We start from the raw sequence: 21,274 nt of genomic DNA, 5'->3' as shown, positions 1-21,274 counted from the left end.
TAGACACTCATTTCTCTACGTCCTGTAGACCAATGCTGTAGTCACTCATCTACTTATCTGGCCAGAGGACTTAATACTTACGTATTTGTTCTGTTTGAATGGCCTAGTGCCTTGTTTTTTTCCCTAATACTTTGGTGAACCATAGTTTTAGGATTAATTCCACAACTCAGAAATGCCTCAGCAACTTTATCTCAGCATCCTAGTATTTTGCAGTGGATCAGATTCTTTCTTTTGCTTATCTACACCAGTTTGCCTCAGAGCAAAATGTTTATTTTGACGGCACTTGAACCAGCATTCTAACATATTACTTGGCCCAATGGGTAGGTGTCCATCATGCTTATGGTCTCTCACGTGTCAAATTGTAAACTAGTCCTTCGTACATTATACCCATAAGCTCAGTAAATTATTTTTAAATCAATAATCTAATACACTGGGGCAATGCCCTAAAAGTGGTTTTCTATATATCTATCACGTGATGAAGTTAAAATTCCTTTCTAGTCATTCTTCTGGATCCAATCTGCATGGCTCGGTGTGGTGTTCTTTCAAATATCAGACCTTACTACTTTTAAAAAAAAACACTGCAAGAAAGATCTGAGGCCTTGGAGAGAGGAGAGGCCTAAGGCCATGAGGTCCGAAACCCCCTCCGGGAAGGAAAAAAAAAAGCTCGCCGAGGCTGGTGCCAATGTCTTCGGCGTTTTTAAAATCCCTTATTGAACATCGGCTGTCAAAGCCTAGAAAGAGGAGATGGAAATTCACTCTTTGCATTGGTCTCCAGCTCATTTTCCTGCTACCGTGTGATATTGGCTGCTCACCAGGTAACCGTGTGAAAGGAGCCGATATCGTGGCACACGGTAGCACTGTGCGAGTTGGCAGGTTTGATATGACAATGACTAAATAACAGTGCTGCTAGTCTTCGTAGGTTATTCTACAACAGTGCTCAGTCTCTTTTAGTTCCATGCCCAATCCTCTGCTTTTCCCTATCAATTCACTCTGAAGGCTGCATCAGATTTGAAGTCTGTTGCCTAGCACAGCCCTGTACTCCGCCTGTACCTTACTGTTGTGTTTCAGTCTTCTTCTGTGCCCCTTGGATCAGTGCCCAAATGTTAGTGCAGGTCCTTAACAGTGTTTTCATCTGTCTTATTATAATCATTACTCAGTATTCTCGTTTTTACTTAAAATCCTGGCGTCTGCTTTACATTATTCGTCCTACTATGGAGGGCTATTACTTCTAACAATAATATGCTGTTACTTACACTTAAAATTATGATTGCTAAAATTAAGATATATAAAAAATAATGGCGGTACCAACACATTCTGGGGCTTGAAACAAGCCTGTGTGGATTTCCTTTCATAACATGAGGTCCTATGGACACTGTTTCTCTACGAGGAAGGGCTCTATATTTATCGCCAGCATTCTAGGAAACTCAGTTTTAACTTTTCCTTTGAAACTATATAATTTTGACATAGTATTAACCCTCTTCACCCGAGTTTTAGCTAACTTCGCTTAGCCCAATGTCTTTCTTCTGTGCTGTAACCATTTTCTCTCAGTGGCACGGGGACACTTCTGTCAACGTTGTGCCATGCTGCGCAGCGTACTTCTCTCAACTGTTCCTTGGTGTTGGAGTCTGCATTCTTTGTATCCAGTACTAGCTGTGGCTGCCAACGCGAACTGCGAGAGCCATGTCTTTCTTCCTGCCGCCTGCCACCCTGAGTCCACCTCCGTTTAACATTGACACGCCTACAAGCCTGCCTGCCACCTTTCATTCACGCCCTTTCAAAGTGGTGTTACGAGTGTCTGTTTTACACACTCAATAGTTCATTAGGGTTGCAGACCTTCTCAAATGAAATTGCGCATAAAAGTTTAGATATATCCTTGTTCTTTACCATGGACGCTTATGGGACTAACTCGGGGTACACCATTAACTGGCACAAGTCAGTAATATATAGTCTGTGTCCCATGTCTACATGGCCTACCCTCCCTGGGGCCCTTCAGGTAGCCCATAATGGGTTCACATACTTGGGAATTTACCTCACTACCGATAAGAACCTTTGCTACCAGAGAAACATTAAACGTATACTTACAAATTTTGCAGAAGACGCGCTGCGATGGAAATCCCTTCCTCTCACTATCCTAGGCCATGCTTAAAATGATTACTTTGCCCCGCTTCCCGTATGCACTACAGAACACGTATTTCCCCCTAACACGACTGATGTTCTGAGTTATTGAGGCAGAATTACGCTCCCTCCTATGGCTTGGGAAACAGCCGAGGATTGCATTAAGTACCTTGCAACGCAATCAATATAATGGAGGAATATCACTGCCGGACATTGAGGCCTACTACTGGGTGGAACAGCTAAGCCCAGTAAATGATTGGATACATGCCCCAAGGGACCACCCCACCTATAGACTAGAGAGGGAAACTATGGCAGGACGTACCTGCCTGCACTATCTATATGGAGGAAGGGGTAAGGTGTGGCTTCTCCCGGCTACCCAAGCCACGACAGAGGCGTGGGGGAAAGCAACGAAGGCAATATGGTGGGATCGTAAACTTACTAAGCCGACGCCCCTTTGGCACTGTGCCTGGCTAAAAGACATCCCAAAATTGAGGGGCTTCGAGGACTGGGATGCCATAGGTATCTCTACCATAGGTGACATCATTGGCACGGGTAAACTCAAAAGCTGCCACTCACTACAGACAGACTTTGCATTACATACCTCCCAGTTCTTCAAGTACGCTCAACTTAGACATGCCTGGCAGGCGGAGAATTTAACCTCCTCCCCACTGCCGGACTATGCACCGTTGGAGTGGTGCCTGTTACAGGAGCACATGCTTACCAAGGCGGCATCATTCACTTATCGGACCTTGAATAATAATGCACCATAATGGGCAAATTGAGAGATACCTAGGAAGGAAATTTAGGCATACTCGAAAACAGATTGGGAAGCAGCCCTGATGCACCATAGGGAGGTGGCAATTAAATCCTGCTTTCGCCTCATTGAATATAAAATATTTCACAGAGCCTATTAGGACAGGGCCAGACTACACCAAATGGGCTGAGCCAGTGATCCTAGTTGTCAGAGATGTGGCTATGAGAGGGGAGACGAATCACACCATCTGGGACTGTACTAAAATACAGGCCTACTGGGAAAAGGTATTGCTGGAACTGAGCAAAGTTTTAGAGGCAAACATACCCCTGGACACAATATTTATATTGCTAGGCATACCGAGGGATGTAGATCTGGGCAGACCACAGCTCATCTTTACTATGTAACCGATTTTGTTATGGTTCTTTTTCCTTTGATTGGAAAAATGCAAATAAAAACATTTTTTTTTAAAGTTTAGATGTATAAATAAGTATAAATATATACATATAATAATTATTTGTTGCCTTTAATTTTTGATTTTTCATTTGCCATATATTTAATATGGAGATTTACTATGAGGATGCTCAAATGTTTAAAGGCAATTCAGATGCTTTTAATAAAGACCCAGTACAACAGGCTGTATCTGATTCAATGGCAAGTATTAACACATTTATATACAAAGACATAAAATTATCTTCAGTCCATTTTTCTGATAGTCATAACCAAGCAGGGCTAATTTCTTTTTGAGAGTTATGGCTTCCTATGGACAGATTGACAAAACAACGTCGAGACTTTCCAGCCTGAGAGCTGGAAAGTACTATGTTTGTCTTCAATAGCTTCCAAGTAGGGGGGGTGTCAGCAGACACCAGTGGGATCAGGCTGTACCCTCTTCCCTTTGTCCTGATGAAGACCCGCCATTGATGCTAATAACTCTGCACCAAAACTCAGGGTCGAAACGGCGACGTTGTTTTGTCAATCTGTCCATAGGAAGCCATAACTCTCAAAAAGAAATTAGCCCTGCTTGGTTATGACTATCAGAAAAATGAACTGATGATAATTTTATGTCTTTGTATATAAATGTGTTATTTCACTTTCCTTTGTACAGCACAATCATCACTAGTCACCTTTAGCCACTTAAAAGCAATTTCACCACATCTGTGATTCCATGTCACTTGTCTTGGACAGCCGTTACTATCATTTGATTGATCCATGTGCTATATATCGATAATGAAAATATTTCTCGAAACTAGAATTGCGTGGTGTGTTCTTTAACACTGAAATTATTGTTTGTAGAATCGTATGAAGTGTATCTATATTGATAACCTCACAAAGAAATTGCCTAAAAAACTTCCGACAGAACCATTGCTTTTGTTTACACTTTAGAACCCAGGTTCTGAGGGTCACTGGGTCACCCCATTACAATTAATGGTTAACATATCCACCGCTCAAATGAATATTGCATGCTACCTGCTGAAAAAATGCTTTGACACCTTGTCAGGGGTAGAAAGCGCTATATAAATGCAATTACAATTGTTTAGAGATACTAGCATGTTCCTTTGCGATCCAAACCGTTACCAGAAACAAGATAAGCTGTTCCATTATCCTTCGCATGGACAATCTATCAGCCGTTCAATATATCAATTATCTGGGAGGTACAAGATCAAAAACTTTAGCCGAGCTAGCCAAAATATTTTGGGATTTTGTCTTCAGAGAAAGATTTCAATCTTAACAGAATATCTCCTAGGAGATCTGAATACGGTAGCAGATTGGAACTCAAGACATCTTCGGGATTCATGCAACTGGCATCTTTATTCATCAGTATTCTAACAACTTTTTTCCAACGTGGTCCCTTGTCAATAGTTTTTAGGTCTCGCCTTTTCCATTCCGAAGGAATGGGAAATGGCGAGACTTCAAGTGCTCAAAATACTCGTGAAACCACGGGTTTTTTCGTGCGGTTTTCTGCGAGTTCACGTGGCCACAGGCACGCGCTTTTGGGCCATAAACTTTCACGGCCACCTGTTCCCCAGCTCCAGCACCTCCCCTCTCTCTCCCGGCACACAGCCTTAATTGGATTTCTCCTCCCCCTCCCCAGCAAGCTTCCCCCAGGCCATGTTACCTCCCCTGCTACCCCATCCTCACTCATCCCTCGCACCCCCTCCTCGCTCATGAGGGAAATCACATAAAGCTGCTATTATTTCCTCGTCAGTACATGAATTTCTGTCTGAGGCCAGCATACCTAGATAACTCAAAAATAGCATTATATTCGTGTTAGAGCAAACAATGGCTTCATAATTCTAGCACAAGATCACGCTGCCCTTTGCTTTCCATTGTCCTCTGGTACTATTGGCAGCCCCTAAGGAGCCAACTATTAAACACATTTTAGCTCGTGGGGTTGACATCCTTTCTTGACCACCATACGAATTCCTGATGGGTGGGACTAGAGATTTTCTCACCTTTCTCGGCTACTTCGGGCTGTGTTCTTAGAGAAATGTCACCGTCAAAATATCGACATGCAGGTTTGTCAGACAATAACATTCATTCCAAAACATCGACCCAGCGGACTTAATAAAGTAAAGCGACACTCCCCCTGGCGATATCTTCGTACTCGACATTGGCATGTATTACTATTAAACCTTTTGGGTGTGATTGTTTTAACACTTCAACCGTTTGCACGTTGTGTGTCAGGTGCTTGCACAGCAGGCACCCAGGCCGACTTGCAACACTCTGTTTTGCATAAGTGCTTCGTGCAGCCTCATCACACACAGTTGCACACTGTACTATTTGTGTAATGTGCTTAGTGCAGCAATGCAGATATAAATACATAGGGAAGTCAGCCTCACAGAGTGAAAATCGTTCCCTTGTAAGGATCATGTGATTAGGGTAAGCAAGATACAGAGCTAACACTGCACTATTTGTATCCTGATGAGCGTGGGCGGGCAGGCTGCAAACACTGCAGGGATTGACGTAGACGAACACATGCAGCATTGTTATTGCATCATGTTAGAATAAACGCAGCTTATCTATTAGTATCATGACGCTAGTGTAAACACATCACTGTGTGTCTCACGTGCTTAGTGCAGCAAGGCACATAGATATACTTATGTCAAGCAACCACACACACTCTGCGGGCAACCTCACAGCCTGTGTATGGTTCCTCATGTGCACCTGGCCTGTGGTTATGGAAAGCAAACACGTAGGTCACCCCAAAGACAACATGTTTGTAGCATGTGATTTACATAGACTGATACACAGGCAGGATGTTAACACCGCACTATTCGCAGAAGGAGATTATATAAAAGCACTCTCATATCATTGGCATGTGGTCCGCTGACAGATTCTAAATTCTCTGCTATGTGTGTCCATACTGTGCTCAGGTTGGGTAGACCTACAGGCCTCCTCCTAAAACTGCATTATTTATGCCATATGCATAATGGAGACCGACTCACAGATTTACATTAAACACTGCCCTGCTTGTATTATGTTCTCTGCTCAGGCAGACACACAGACAGGCTGTAGGCTGCAAGCAGTAGACTATTAGATCATGCACTTTTCATATCATGTGTGTAGTCCAGGCATTGATACAAACTGGCACCAAAGAGAGTTGGCGCTGAAATGGTGACGTCGCATTATGCTGGCACCGCCATGCGCTCTAACAAATGGGCCATGTGCTCCTGCCCTGCACCATCTGCTGGTGGCGTCCTAGGCAGCAAAGTGGAGTTGCCTCACACACCAACACTCTTTGTATGAAGTGAGGGGAAGTTACATCTTAAGGCGGGAAGGAGTGCATCACCTCAGGATTTCCTGTTCTGAGAAACTTTGCATTCGAGAACCTATTGTTGCGTGACACTGTTCCCTTACTTGCACCTTCTTGTGACTGCCTGAAGATGCTTCTCAGCATTATCTAAGGAAAAGACCGACAAGGAATCTAGCAGGCCCCTGCTGCTTCACACCCCTCATCGCCGCTCCGCCCCCTCCCCTGCCTGCCGTGTCGCATTTCTCTTCCCCTCTCCCCACAGCAATACCCTCCGTCTTGGTTTTTTGTGCATTTTCTAGTACAATGATTATAAATTACATGTCCTACTGTGCCACACTTATTTTCACTGGCGGCATATTTTAGACACTCCCACTTACCAGTTTGTGTCTGGTATATCGGCATGTAAGTAATACCTTGAACTCTTACAATGCCTTTTCGCGATGCATTGCTCGAGAGGTTTCAGTAGGGTAGCAAGTGTGCGTCAGAGCTTTAAATTCATCGTAGCAGGACAATTAAAAAAAAATTGTTAGGAAAAATACAACGAGCACGCGTTGCAGGAGGTACATTAAATTAATCAAACCCGAGCACGGCTAGAACCACGGTACTTCGATGGATTTGATAAGCTCTCTAGACGGTTTCTAATGCTGCCAGTAGGTGGCAGAGGTTCGTAAGATTCGACACTAGAAGAGGCCGGGACGAACCTAACTTGTGTTATATGTTTTGAAGGAACTATAATTTCGAAAAACCCCGTCCAATGGACTGAATTCATTTTCGGCGTTGAAAAAGACGGTCTTTAAACCTGGGGGCCGGGATATCGAACGCACTTCTCTTCAATGGACTCGCTCATACAAAATGTATGTTAACTTATCACTTATCGCCCATCAACTTAAGCTATTTGTATGTTGATTACTAAGGGGCGCCTTAATCGGTAGGGGAGACGAGAGGGCTGCAAACACATACAGCAGAGAGAGGGGCCTCAAATCTGCAGGAGCGCACCCCCGGAAGCTTTGCTGCCATAACTTAGTCAAGCATTCATTACACGCTCATTTCAGCAACGCTACCCTTGTGCTGCGCTGCAATCAGAGTGGTTTACGGGGGGTTTCCAATGCTCCCCGCACCACTCACAAATAATTGTAATACTAACCAAATTATATAAATAACGCATTCTATTTAAAAATCAACGGATATCTTAAAAAAAAGGACAAGTTATCTCGCTCTCTTCCCGCCTCCCTTCATACACATATGCCACCCCTTGACCCCTTGCCCCGGATCTATCCCCACCCGCTGTCCTTCTCCATCCTCCGTCTGCCCCTGGGATTCCTCACCAGGATTCTGCCTATTCCACCACCACCGCTCCTTCAGCAGCGTTTCAGCGGCGTCCGTTACCAGGGCAACAATCAGGTTGAAGGGCCGTGTGCACTGTGGTTGTGCCGACATGTAAGCTCGAGTAAGTACGACCCAGGCTTAAACTTATATTGAAAAACTTCAATAGCGAGTGTCTTCATATTTTTAAGTGTGTATTTAGTGTATATTTATTTTACATTTCATAATGTTTGATTCTATTCCTTTTTTATCTGCACAGCGTTTTTAATATTTGCGAACAGAAGTGTTTTGGTTGTTACTACGTTTATCAGAAGGCTATACTTTTGTCTTTAAAGATGGCTACTTCGCTGATGTCTGACTTTACTTTCTGCTTTATGCAAACGTGCCATTATGCATTGAGCATTTTTGTATTGCCATTGTGCAAGCGCATACAAATGTATTTTTTTTTTATTCATCACACACCCTCACATCCTCTCACCCTCACAAACCCTCACCCTCACCCATTGTCACACCCTCACCCACCCTCACACCCCCTCACCCTCACTCACCCCCTCATCCTCACCCCCCTCACAACCCTCTCACCCTCACACACACCATCACTCACCCTCACACACTCACACACCCACTCCCCCTCACCCTCACACCCCCTCACACCCCCTCACCCTCACACCCTCACACCACTCAGTGCTACAACACATATGTGTGTGTAGGTGCAAATGCAATGTTCTTGGATTTTCGTCACAAGAAAATACACTGAACATAATCTTCACAAAATTTATTTACAAACGTTTAAGCTATTGCCATTATAAATTACAATAACTTTTATTTAAGTATTAATTATTTACAAAATTAAAAGCCATTGTTATTTGTAATATCAATACATCTAAGTCACGTAAATACAACACACATTGCATTACAAATGCTATAGGTGTCACATTTGCGAAAGTTAAAACTATTGACATTGTAACTGACAAAGCTATTAATTTTGCTATTTTCAAAACCAACACATAAATTAGAAAAGTGTCATTTACAATACCAATCGCTCAAACTTTCCTAATGCGAAAAGTAAAAAATATGGGCATTGTAAATCACAAAACAAAAAAATAAAATGTCATTTAGAAAACCAATAGCTCAAACTTTCCTACTGCGAGACCTATTGGCAACGCCAGTGCTTGTTTTGCTTCCTGCTTGAATATCCAATTTCTTATTACAGTTGGAGAACAGATCCGCAAGCCTTAGCGACAGATGCATTCCTTCAGAACTGGTCCCGTCAAGAAATTATGCCTCCCCCTTCATTATATCTCGGGTCCTCGCTCAAATTAGACGTCAGCAAGCGAAAGTATTATTAGTTACTCCACTCCACAAAGCCAACCCTGGTTCACTACAGCCATGGAGTTATCTGTAGACCGCCCCATTCTACTCCCTTAATTCCCAACGTTACTTCAGAACCCTCAAGGACTACTCCAAGATCTGATTCTCAATCAATCTCTCACCTTAGTAGCATGGATAATTTCAAGTCTTCCTGGTGGACCCCAGGTATTTTGTCTGAGGGTGCTCAACTCATCCAGCATTCTTGGGCCCCAGGTACAACCAAAACATACGAGTCAGCCTGGATGATTTGGAATAGCTGGGGCATGGATAAGGGTGCACACCCCTTTTCAGCAGATATAACGTTAAAAATAATTGTTTTTAGCTTCCCAAGGAAAAGCTTATAGAACGGTCAACACTTACAGATCAACGATTTCAGCTGACTACATCAGAGTGGATGGAAAACATCAGAGTGGATGGAAAACATGTAGGCGAACACCCATTGATATGTCGTCTGTAAAAGGTAGTACGAGTTTCAAAACCTCCTCTATAAAATACAATTCAATGTGGGATGAAAATGTAATTTTACAATTTTTCCTCGATAACTCTTATTTAGCACTCAAACTTTTATCTGCAAAATTGACTGTTCGTTTAGGTCTAGTTTCTCTAAAATGTCTTTCTGATGTGAAAGTTCTACAAGTCTGCTCTGTACAGTATATGTCTGCAGGTGTACTTTTCCAGGTTCATAGAAGAATTAAAACAAACAATGTCCGTGTTCTATCTCTATTTTCCTAATCAACCGAAATATGTGTAGGAATTTGTTTAAGAGAATACATATTAAAGGACTAAAGATTTGAGGATGTTGTCTGCTCCCCAGCTTCTTATTCCATTTAGAACTACCCGCAATCTGTTTCATCTCCTACCATAGCTCATTGGGTCAAATGGATTGAATTTGGCGGGCATTACCACCTTCGTTTTTGGCGCCCACTCTACCAGAGGTGATATGACACCCAAGGCCTTTTGGGCAGGAGTGAGTCTAGATGACATCCACAAATGTGCTGACTGGACAAATGTTTCCACGTTTAGGACTTTCTATTGCAAACCTGTTTATCATGTTGCTAATGCATTTTTTCTATGCTTTGAACAAGCATAATAGGAGCCTCCAGTTATTGTAATAAAATGGAGATTATCTTAATTTTGGTGAAAGAAAGTCTTGATTTAATTAAAGACACAGAGGCGAGTATTATCCCTCCTCATGGGCATTCTAACCATTTAATCTTTTCCAATAGCATCAGTCTCATCCATCAACCTGATCTCTTAACATGGGATTTCAACTTCATCATATATTTAGGTCTCATCGATTTTCAGGGTTCTCCAATCTTCATACAAGCATGGGCATGTGGATTATGATAGTGACTTTAATTTTCTGTTCCCATCATTTTGTTGTCTTATGAACTGTCTAAAGAACGTTTTTTGTCTATTTTTGGCGGTTTCTATTGTTATGATTACAGTTCCAATATCATTAACTGCTTCTGCAAGAAAAGAGGACTTGTTGCTCCCAGCCAAGCTATTTATGGAGTTGCTTATTTATGATTGGTTGTTTACTCTTTGTGACAGCATATTGTAGTTTCTTCTCTAAGCATGCTGGGAGTTGTAGTTTTTTTCTTGGCTGCTATTCAATTAAAGGCAAGAAAAGATAGCATAATACTCAACTCTGTCTTTCATAAAATCAAGACTTTCTTTAACTAAAGCTAAGAAAATCTCCACTACACCCGATGAAAATGTTTTGTGGGCAAGAATTGTGACTGTGCTGGAATTTTAACTTCAATTTCTGCGTATGGCCATAGAGTGAGTTAGTTAGTGGCTGGGGTACTGGTAAGATAACAGCTTATGGTGTATGTGTACTGGAGTATATAAATGCAGTGCTTAAAGAACTGGTGCTGCCTTGAGGGTTCAAGTAGATGCTTAACCAAAATGGTTCATTTCACAGGACAGGCTGCTGCTAAACTAACATGCAGTGAAAAATTCTCAAAGAGGGGTGGATTTTTTGGGCCATTAACAAATCATCAGTATGTTCTCTCTAGTCTTGCAGGTCATGAATGAGGTGCAGAGAGAAAATGGAACGTTGGATCGCAGGGTTACAGTGAACGTTGTGGTTGTCTTGGTCTATGCACGCAGACACACAAAAGTAAAATGTGATGCATACTTGGTCTGGCTGTTTAAACATTGTGTACAATGATTGTTTGAGCCAATAATTTAAAAATACAAACTTATGAGTCAAGAAGCAACTTATGAGTCTAGAAGCGCAAAATGTGCCTGCCTTTAAACAAGACTGGCTGGATTATGATCGCTCCGTGACCAAGGTACAAGTAGCTGTCACGGACCACATTCAGGACGGGACAGCACGGGCACACACACACTACAGGGAGGATCTCTAAGCGAGAACATGGCGTACGCTCAGGCGGACACTTGGTTACTTACGAAGAACACTAACTGCTCGGTAGTCTAATAAAAATTAAGATGTATACAACCGTACCTGTAAATTTGATGGTGATGCTGTTAACTCCCGCTACACTTCCTCCGCGTTGAAGTCTAGCTCTTCCGTCCGCGTCACAGCGTCACTCTTGGCCCCGCCCACTCCTGGCTCCCATTGGAGTGCAGTGATGTACCAGCCCCTCGTTCTCCTAGCTGGTTGGCTAAATGACCCATCATTCAGTTAACCGGATCACATGCACGTAGGGAGTTAGCAAGTTAGTCTGATTCGCTTTGTATGCTGTGTCATAAGGAAGGGTAATGAAAACTAAAAACAGACCATCGTGATACGGCATTAAGGAGCCAAACATGGAAACAAAAAAAGGACTAGGAAAATCAGATCCTTGCACCATTTGAAAGGTTGTGGATTTTGACACCGTGGCAGGTAACAATTTAGCATCTTATTAGCAGTGCTTTAAATGGAATAAAAAGTGCAGGTACTTAAAATTAAACGGAGGGGATGATTGGGGTCAGGCTGGGGCATTGGTTAGGACACAAGCATATATTTTGAGATTTTCTTGTTGTGCAACTGTGCACAATAATACAGCAACAATGTTGCCATTGGTATCGTATTCCTTCTGTCTATGTCTGTAGAAAATGGTTCCCTTAAAATTAACTTTCACAATTCATATGTATCTTCACATATGGCATATGAGAGATATTTGAATTCTCACACTATGCACACTTATTGATACTGCTGGCAATTTGTGAAAGAAGCCTGCATAATGATAAACCACGATCCCTTTCTAGTTAGGATTGAGAGTAACAGGCAATCACTTAGTGCAAGCTAGTATAACAAGCATTGGAAATGCAATAGGTCTCGCATTAGAAAAGTTGGAGCTATTGGTCTTGTAAATGTAATATTTTTTAACTTATGTTTAGGTTGTTCAAATAGCAAAATTAATAATTTTGTTATTTTAATTGCCAATAGTTATAACATTTGCAAATGTGACACCTATAGCATTAGTAAAGCTACATGTTTAGCATTTCCCTGACTTACATGTATTGATATTACAAATCACAATGGCTTATACATTTTATAATTAATTAATACTTACATAATAGCTGGTGGTTTGGTTTTTTGGATTTGGAGGGTGGATTTCTGAGTGTTGCTGTGGTGGTGTTGAATGTTATTGTGGTAGTGCTGAGTTGTGCTGTGGTGGTGCTGAGTGATGAGGTGGTGCTGAGTGATAATGTGGTGGTGCTGAGTGGTGCTGTGGTGGTGCTGAATGATGCTGTGGTGGTGCTGAATGATGCTGTGGTGGTGCTGAATGATGCTGTGGTGGTGCTGAGTGATGCTGTGGTGGTGCTGAGTGATGCTGTGGTGGTGCTGAGTGATGCTGTGGTGGTGCTGACTGATGCTGTGGTGGTGCTGACTGATAATGTGGTGGTGCTGACTGATAATGTGGTGGTGCTGACTGATAATGTGTGTGGTGCTGTGTTGGTGCTGGGTGGTGCTGTGTTGGTGCTGAGTGGTGCTGTGGTGGTGCTGAGTGGTGCTGTGGTGGTGCTGAGTGATAATGTGGTGGTGCTGAGTGATGCTGGGGTAGCGCTGAGTGGTGCTGTGGTGGCGCGGAGTGATGCTGGGGTGGTGCTGAGTGATGCTGTGGTGGCGCTGAGTGGTGCTGGGGTGGCGCTGAGTGGTGCTGAGTGATGCTGTGGTGGTGCTGAGTAGTGCTGTGGTGGTGCTGAGTGATAATGTGGTGGTGCTGAGTGATAATGTGGTGGTGCTGAGTGATGCTGGGGTAGCGCTGAGTGGTGCTGTGATGGTGCTGAGTGATGCTGGGGTGTACAGTTAGCTCGTTTTCCTTGTCACCGTGTGATATCGGCTGCTCGTCGGGATACCGTGTGATGGGAGCTGATATGCGTGTTGCAGCGCTTGAGCAGGTTAAACTGCACTTTTGTGTTGAAAATGACCGTTGTTCGGCCGTTGCGTCCTCGCAAATGACGGAAGATGCAGGCGGACAAGCTTTTTATCTGTCCGGTCGGTGGAAAAGACACAAATTCTCACTGCTGGCTGGTCTGTGGCCTGCCTTCTGTCACCTCGGTGGCTCGCCCACTCCACGCCGGTATTGATGCCTAGTATTCTGATCGCTTTAATAACTGACATGGAGGCATGAGTGGCATTGCAGGGGAGGCTGATGCCTAGCAAGGGACTACCCCCTCGGAGCCGGTTACTGTGTGCTACCACCGCGCACCTGATCTGCAGGGAAATCACATCTCACCAATAGACGCGAGCCGCTCTAATCGACGGCTCTCAATTGCCATCCACCGGGAATAGGGGAGGGGGTGCCGGTGAGAGCAAGGGTGAGTCGAGAGTGAATTACCAAAGATGTCTTCACCGCTTGCCACCCACCTAAAGTCGATAGTCTTACACTCTAGCTCGAGGTGAACATATATATATACGACAAGTGCGTGGACTGCGAAGCGCAGCACACCAACTGGCAGAGCACGTCCTGTGTGCCGACTGGAGGAACCGGAGCATCCGCTGCCTCTGACAACCGGCCTAGAAAGTTTTGCGGATTATCAGAAGTAACAAAAGTTCCTCATCGGATCGTCCATTCATTAAGGTGCGTCCATAAGGTTCGGCGGTCAGAGAGCCAACCGCAGAGGGGATTGGCGAACCTGAAAAGAGAGCAGGCTGTTAGGGATGGTGTTAGGAGTGCCGGGAGGGGGAAGGGGAAGAATGAAGGGGGAAAGGGAGGAGTGATGAGTGGAAGTAAAGAAGAGGAATATGGATGAAGGAGGGAAGAAAGAAAGGATTGAGTAGGGGAAGAAAGAGGTGGAAAAGTGGGAGGGGAAGAGAAACGAAGGGACGAAGCACAGACGATTAATGAGGGGAAATATAGAAGGAAGGGCAGACGGAAGTTAAGAAAAGAGGCCGATTAACGATTAAGGTGCAAAGAAAGAAAGCAAAATGAGCGGATTGTAAGGAGTATGAGTGGATGGAGGAGGTTGAGAAGGGGGGGGGTGGAGGCGCGGGGGTGGAGGCGCGTATTAAAACAAGTTAAACAAGTCGGGCGGCACAACAGGGGCAGAAAAAAAAAACGCGGCCGCGAAATGAAAGTAAAAAACGCGGCCGCGAAATGAAAGCCTTTGATGCAGCAAGGCGCGGAGCGGATACCTTTGAAGAGCTGCTGGAGGCACCAAGCTGGGGAACAGATGGCTGGCTTTGATGTGCACGCGCTTTTTATGTCAATGCGCTTGCGCATTGAGCTTGCTTTTCACGGGCACTGCATGGAACCGCCCGATGGTTAAGCTCTGGATAAGCCCCTATATTCTCGCAAGCGCATTGACAGGCGAGACCTAAAGAGTGATATTTCAGAAGAGGGAAAGAGGCACTTCATATGGGTGGTAGGCTGGAGAACGTTGAGGATTCACTCTTCAATTACATTCTGATTGAAGTCATGCGATTCTACCCAAGTGGGACACACAAACATGGCCCGGAGACTCATGAGTTCTGAACTGTTAATGGTGCCCAATAGATTTAACTTTCCGCTGGTACTGGTTTGGCTCTGTCCTCACGCCGAAGCCCTACTCACTGGGCAGTTATGGACTGAGTCATGAGCACAGAGGCACATCCCCAAAGGTAGGCATGCATATATTGAAGGGGCAAGGCAATGTGACAGTACAGTACAGGACCAGCTGTTTTGAAGGTTGAAGCTGTAGCACAGTTGTTGATGAGGGTTAACCATGACAAGGGGGGTGTTCTTTGAAGTAGTCACCCACCCCAAATAATAAACCAGTTCCTCATAGAAACCAAATGTAGGAATCATCTAAAGAAAATGCTTGAATTGCCCCACCCCTTCTAATTATGAAACTGGTCTGGAAGTTTGCCTACCACGGCAGGAATATGAGATCCGTTTCATGCTTTGACATAAAAAGCTTTGACATGAGGCATTTCAGCGCCATACTGAGTTCCCACCCGGAGCTGGTCTTGAGCAACATTCATAGCAGATTTTACAGAAAGTCTTGTATTACAGAGTGAATGAAGGACTTGTAGCCAATGCAGCAAGATGCCACTGCTAGATACACTGGCGGACTCATGTTGCAGTCCTGACTTTGCCAAGACAAGGTAAGGCAACAGTTCAAATGACTTACACACCAATGAATACTAACTTTCCTTTCAGCATTTGGTGCAGACCCTCTCACTTTTGATCTTACCCAGTGTAGGCTGAGCCAGCCCTTGAACTGGCCAGCACTGAGAGGTATTTCTAGAGCAAGCTAAAGTTCACAGATAAGCATATATTCTCCGATCACAAAGAGGACGATGCTCATGGCAACCCAATGATCAAACAGGTTATATTCCACAGCCCAAATCCAGTTTTACGGACTCAGTTATCAACCTGCAGAAGTATTGTGCCTCTAGCAAATTTATATGTGCCTTCCTTCCTTTCAGAATTGGATCCCAGGCCACTAGCCGGGAGTGGGCCAATGTACACTCCCCCACCTCCTAAGAAATAATCTGCAACTGCCATGAACTCCAGAGCAGAAAACAAAAATGCACGCAGGCCATCAGGTGCATATGATGGAACCACTAGTCTTAAGTCAGTTTCTTATAGATCCATCACCTGCACCTAAACCTCCCAATTCTCGTCAACCTTTATCAGTAAAGCACGTTCTTCGGGGCTCAAGTCTTGACTCTCCGCAGCAGCACCAGGATTATACAGAATGAAATGAGGCCAAGCAGAACAAAAAACTTGTGATCCTTCATTTCCTCACTCCTGCAAACTTTCTAAAGGCCTGCACCCGATCATGAGGCACCTCGAGTGCAGTCGCACACAAAGGAAGACAATTTATCCGAGATGATTTCAAAGTGATATTTTGGAAGTGGGGGGGGGGGCGGGATGCTCAGTGGACTAATTAAGGTGGAAATGAGAGACTACTTTGGGGATGAATTTAGGGTTGGTACGAAGGACACCCTGTCCCTATGTACTTGGAAGAAAGGTTTTTCTAGGATTAATGCCCGAAGCTCACTCACATGCCTGATTGAAGTGACAACAACTAGAAATCCCACCTTCCAAGAGAGGAACTGAAGGAGGCAGGAGTGGAGAGATCAAAAGGAGGGCCCAGGAGTACAATGTTGAGATTCCAGGCCAGGGCCGGTGGGACACTGGGAAAAATGACCGTATTAAGACCCTAAGTGAAAGCTTTAATGATTGGAATTCTGAAGAGAGACATGTGTTATCAATTCTGAAGATAGGTGGCCACATCGGCCAGTTGTATTTTTGATAGAGGTAAAGGCTAGGCAAGAAACCTGCAAGTGAAGGAAGCTGCAGACAATGTCCTGACCTGTGGCTTTAAAGGGATCAATACATTTAGAGTGACAGTAACAGACCAATCTCTTCCACTTGGCTGCATAGCATGCAGGGCCAGGTGGGTCTGTGTGCTTCTTTGAGAATGTGCATGCATCCCAGTGAACGGAGTATGTAACCAAATTCTAAAACCTCAGGAGACAGAACATAAGGTTGAAGGACCCGGGGTCTCGATGCCTGATTTCTCCATGGTTCTATTTGAGAAGGCTATGCACTTGAGGAGCCTCTCATTTGGAACCAGAGATAGTTCAAGCAGAATTGTGAACCAGGGTTGTCGTGCCCATGTGGGTGCCACCAGGATGAGCGTGAAGGATGTCAGATGAACCCTCTGAATTACAAACAGAAGTAGGAGCAGAAGCAGAAAAACATAGGCAAATATCCCTGACCAGTTCATCCATAATGTAATGCCACTGTTCTGTGGAAACCTGGAGGCAAAGTTTGGGCATTTGGCATTTTCTGCTGTAGTGAACAGATCTATTTGTGGGAAATCCCATATGTGGAAGTAGCTGGGGAGGACTTGCTGGTGGAGTTCCCACTCGTGGACTTGTTGCCGCATCCTGCTGAGGAGGTCGGCAAAACCATTGCCCATTTCCGGAAGGTACTCCGCTAACAAATTAATTTTGTGGTGGAGAGCCCACTGCTAAATGCCCTGGGATAGCTGCGAGAGTTTTGGAGAACATGTGACTCACGGTTTCAGAAGATAGTACATGGCTGTCATATTGCGGGTCCTGTGAAGAACAATCTTGCCTCTCAGGTGAGGTAGGAAAACCTTCAACACCAAGTGAACTGTTAAGAATTGCAGGTAGTGGAGGTGGAGAGCCTGGTGTTTGGGTTCCCACTGTCCTTGAATGCTCAGATCTTGTTAGTGTGCACTGCAAACCGTAGGGGAGGCATCTGTTGTAACAGTGCTGTGTGGAACTGGGTCGAGGAATGGCCACCCCTGCAATCGGTTGTTGGTGTTTCAAAGTGACAACGTCTCAATGACCCTCCGCCTGAAATCACTGTTGCACTAAGCGTTCCTGCCAATAGACGCATGTGTAGCCTGGCATGGGATACTAGCGCAAACCAAGAGGCTATCATGAGTAGGAGGCGCATGACTGTTCTGACCATGACCTGTTGAGCTGGTTGGAAAAGAGGGAGCAGTGCCTGAAATAACAGGATCTTGGCAGGGATCGGATAGGCAATGCCTGCCTCCGAACTGAGAATAGCCCCTTGGTAGGGTTGGATCTGGAGGGGTTGGAGGAGGGATTTTGCGTTGTTGATGGTAAATCCTAACTGATAAAGTTCTATTGTGACCTGTGTGTGTTTAATGCATTGCTGGCGTGTGGAAGTCTTGCTCAGTATGTCGTCCAGATAAGGGAAAATGTGGATGCCCTGTCTGCGCAGGTTTGCAGCCACCACCGCAAGTCATTTGGTGAATACCCGAGGTGCAATGGGGAGCTGGAAGATGAGCACCTTGAATTGGTAATGTTTTCTACTGACCACGATCCTGCGATATTGGTGATGGGCAGTATGTTTTCATATGTTGCAATAGGTGTCCTTCAGGCTAAGAGCGATGATGAAGTCACCTTGCTGGAGAAGCAGAATGACATTCTGTAGAGTGGCCATATGAAAGTGCTCTGAAAGGATGTATTTGTTTAGGGGCCCGAGGTCCAGAATGGGTCTGAGGCACCTATCTTTTTTTTGGCTATCACAAACTACAGTAAGTGGACTCCAGTGCCCTGCTGATGGTATGGGACGGGTTCCATAGCCCCTTTGCTGAGAAGCGTCTTGACTTTCTTCCTGAGAAGCCTTTGGGGTTCCGGGGGGAGTCTGTGTTTGCGAGATGGAATGGTGGGAAGGCGTGGAATTGAGCACTAGACAATAACCAATTTGGATAATATCCAACACCCTCCTGTCTGAGGAAATGGTTTGCCACGTAGGAAAGAAGTTTTTTGGTGTCTCCCGACCAGGGTTGTATAGTCGGGAGGGAGAAGAGGGAAGTCAAGGATTGGTGGTGGTGGTTGCGGATCCATTTGAGGAGCCAGCTTTACCTCTAGAGTTGTTGTATCCCCTTTTCCTGTGCACCTCTGCGAGGTATTGGAGGAGCTGCTCCATCTCGTCCCAGTGGGCACGATCATATTGTGCAAGAAGGCCGATATAATTAGTGATGTGCCGTTGGTTGGCCGACTGCATGGCCATCCTCTTTTCCACTGCATCTTTGTGCTTACACTCTTTCTCTGGTGGCAGGGCATCCCAGCTGGCCTGGGAATTAGCTCGCTTACGAGCAGTTGTAATCACCACAGAGTCAGACGGGAGCTGGCCACGTATGTAATTGAGGTCAGTAGGGGAGGCTTTATGTTTTTAACCCACCCTAAATGTTATGACTGACCCTAAAGTAAAGTAAAAGTAAAGTCCACATTTGTAAAGCGCACAATCACCCGTAAGGGTCTCTAGGCGCTGAGGGCCGTCGGGAAGATTAAGCGAGCTATTGCCCAGAGTCACATGGTGCTGGGCTAACCTGCCGCCGGAGCCGGGGATCGGTCCTTGAATATGTCAGCTGTATGGCATAGCACGCCCTCACGCATGGGGAGGTACTCAGTAGTGCAGTGATTGGAGGAGAGGGTTTCAAAATGGAAATTCTCTTCTAGGGGTTCTGTATGAAGATCCACTTTACGAAATAAGGCAGCCCTACCAATGAGTTCTGGATAGGACATGGAACCGTTCGGGGCGGCAGGGTAAAGATCATGGACTGTGTAAAGTGGGTCTACATCATAGGAGTCCCATGGGTTACTCTGCAGGGGGGTGTCAAATTTGTTGTCCCCTCCTCCACCACCTGTGTCGAAGCGCGTAGACCTCTGTGGTGTGATTCAAGGGGTTCCCCTGGGGAAGCAGGCGGGGAAGGTGAAGGCTGAGGAAGAGTATGAGGAGATGGCTGTACAAGGGGTAAAGAGCCGTATCCGCTTTCTTGCATTGCTTCGGGGTAATGAAAACCTTGCCTCCATTTCATGTTGCAATTTGTGGAGAATGGTCCATGCCAAAGTCTTCGGCTCCGAGGGCGGTTTCAGTGCAGAGGTTCAGATAAGTGCTAAGGCATATGCGGTTGGTGCTAAGGGTCTGCTCTGTGCTTGTCTCAAAGGTCTCTTCGGCACCAAGTCGCAGCCGAACTGAGTGTTCAAAGTGGTTTGTCAGTGCTGACAGTGGTCCGAAGGCCTGTCTCTAGTGCTCCAGAGTGGCTGTGTGCCCTTTGGCAGAGGTCTGCACAGATTGAGAGCATTGGAAAGGGGTAAAGGGTACGATACTCACAGGCTGCTGGGCTGGCGGAAGATCCTCAATGTCCAGTTTGGATCTGCAGTTTTCCTCAATGGAAAAAGCCTCTTTGTCTGTAGCCTACGGTTGTGCACGATGTTCCCCTTTAATGTCCAAAAAGTTCTGGGGTGTAGTCGCAGCTCCTGTGGGACATTTCGATCTGGCATGCCCGAAGGTTGCAAAGAGTCTTTTAGGAACGGAAGGAGCAACAGGTATCACAAGTGGATTCGTTGAGCTCAGGTGACAGGCACAAATTGCAGACTTGATGGAGGACAGTCTCAGGATATTTAACGTGACAGCAAGGACAATACTGGAATAGCATCCGTTCGATCACCATCGAGAGATGCGACGGAGTGATGGAAGTAGGCCGGAAGGGCGAGGCCCATGAGAGGCAGTGATCGCCGATAGACCCAGTTCAAGCTAAGTACTCTAAGGTCACCCTTAGATGGAGAGAAGGCGATATGCTATTGAAATGCCATACCAACAGAAGGAAGCTACCTTTGAGAACTGAAAAGATCACTGCAATGGCGCCAACCCAGTGCACATGTCTGAACAAGACGGCAGAAAGAAAATGAGTAGCTATTCGCTTTATAAATCCTTTGATTGATTGAAAACAATTAACAATGGAATCATTGACCATACACACTACCAGCAAGATAAGGAGTCACTGTTTCTCGTGACTCGAAAACTTCTTCAAAGAAAAACAACTTGCACACATTCGAGAACAACACTACAAGGCAGGAATATGCACAGCATGTGTATCTACAGCCACACATACCTTGAATATAATTTTCCTTCAATGTGTTCAAAAGATCACCCTAGTAGTTCTGTGATTACTTTTGGGAGTTGCCATGATCCCTGGAGGGAGGCTGAAGGTCTCTACCACCT

At 45.0% G+C, this 21,274-nt stretch overlaps 1 protein-coding gene across 1 annotated transcript in view; it reads right to left on the bottom strand.

Annotated features, from left to right (window-relative positions):
• Positions 1 to 11,927, bottom strand: part of ADRM1 (ADRM1 26S proteasome ubiquitin receptor) — a 52,379-nt gene extending 40,452 nt beyond the window's left edge. Inside the window, exon 1 of the mRNA XM_078651600.1 lies at positions 11,788 to 11,927. The gene's annotated coding sequence lies outside the window, so the exon portion shown is untranslated. The remainder of the gene's footprint in view (positions 1 to 11,787) is intronic.
• Between the last annotated feature and the right edge of the window lie 9,347 nt (positions 11,928 to 21,274).

The sequence above is a fragment of the Lissotriton helveticus genome, chromosome 7, assembly GCF_964261635.1.
Source record: "Lissotriton helveticus chromosome 7, aLisHel1.1, whole genome shotgun sequence".
In the NCBI taxonomy this organism is placed as follows: Eukaryota; Metazoa; Chordata; class Amphibia; order Caudata; family Salamandridae; genus Lissotriton; species Lissotriton helveticus.
The sequence above is the reverse complement of the archived record's forward strand: the minus strand, read 5'-3'. Positions and strand labels throughout refer to the sequence as shown.